The following is a 1522-nucleotide window of genomic DNA, read 5'->3' as shown; positions in this document are numbered from 1 at the left end:
GAAAAAAGTTTTTTTTAAATATAACTTTTATTTTGTGTTTTTAAAAGTAAAATATTACACACAGAAGAACAAAAGACTGAATCACATATGACAAATCAGACCAAAATAGACAAAAAGGACACCGGTAAATAGATACCTTACAACATTATTTGGCTACAGTAATATTCATGGTGCTCCACGGTGTCCACAAAATGACAAAAAATTAACAATTGGTGAAAATATTATAGGAATACAATGCACAATAATCTAGATGTAGATATTTAGATCTATGGAGTGTGCTTCAAATTGTCTACTCTGGGTATATGGTGAGAGTTGATAAAATGTGTTTACATGTAACTAACTTGTGTCCCTACGTTATACCTATCTGTGTAACTTTACTTGCCCCCCCCCCCCCCCCCCCACACACACACACACACACACACCTGCTTACCTGTTACCTACTTGGCTGTTGTATAGCAAACCGAAGACAAATTCCTAGTATACGCAAGTATACCTGGCCAATAAAGCTGATTCTGATTCTGATTCTGATATAACTACCCGTTTGTTAGCAGGAAAATAACATATTTATTGATTTTTAAGTCCTATGATGTTATATGCGAGGTATCCGTATGTGGCCTGTTTGATGCTGCAAATTGCGGAATACTGTAAATAATCTCTACAATAGAAGTCTTCAGATTGTTGGCTAAATAGGGATATCGTGAATAGACGCTCAAGTTGCAAGTTTCTCCACCACTTCTGCTTTATGTGTCAGTATTTGTATTGCACCTGGTATTCCTAGGTGGTCTCCCATCCAAGTACTAACCAGGCCTGTCACTGCTTTGCTTCCAAGATTAGACGAGATTGGGCGTAGCTAGTGAGGTATAGCAGTACTTTTGAAATAACAGATGAGAGAGTGTGGTTGTCAACAGGGGAGCAGGAGACCCAGAGTATGTGTACTTCTGCTTTCTTAATAGGTGCGTGGTGGTCTCTGTTACATTAGCATTGCAGAGATTGGTACCAGGCATCAAAGATGGCAGAGTAAACAGCAATACAGCAATAAGGTTTGCACACTGAAACGTCTGCTGTCTGTTGTCATAAGTATCAGCACATAGATAGTGGACAACAGATGAGAGAGTTTAATTGTGATCCCCTATCGGGAGATGAAAATCAGATTGTGAGTGAAGAGAAAAATCCTGTGGGTGGATACACAATGATAAATACAGCATAAATATAAAAATGGCTAGACATTTTCAAAACTGAAAAGTGAGATTTCAGATTAAGTGGATAGATGGTAATTACCAAATTTGTTTTACCTGCACTTGTTTTACCTGAACATTTTATAGGCTAATAACACATTCACATTCATATGTTATTACACATGAGTATGCATGCATTATTGAAATTTACAGATTAGTACTGCTAGAATTAGATAAAACAAAATGGATCCACATAATACCAGGAGGACAGTGCATGGATCGGGCTGAAATGATCTCAACGGTAAAATGGCCATCGGGTACCTTGGAACCGGTCCTTGCACTGTCCT

General features: G+C 38.0%; 1 pseudogene; it reads right to left on the bottom strand.

The window, feature by feature from the left end:
• Positions 1-753: 753 nt before the first annotated feature.
• LOC134912814 (5S ribosomal RNA) lies at positions 754-872 on the bottom strand (annotated as a pseudogene).
• Positions 873-1522: the final 650 nt, after the last annotated feature.

This window comes from Pseudophryne corroboree, chromosome 4 (genome assembly GCF_028390025.1).
Source record: "Pseudophryne corroboree isolate aPseCor3 chromosome 4, aPseCor3.hap2, whole genome shotgun sequence".
Taxonomy (NCBI): domain Eukaryota; kingdom Metazoa; phylum Chordata; class Amphibia; order Anura; family Myobatrachidae; genus Pseudophryne; species Pseudophryne corroboree.
This window is presented reverse-complemented; position numbering and strand designations above follow the sequence as displayed.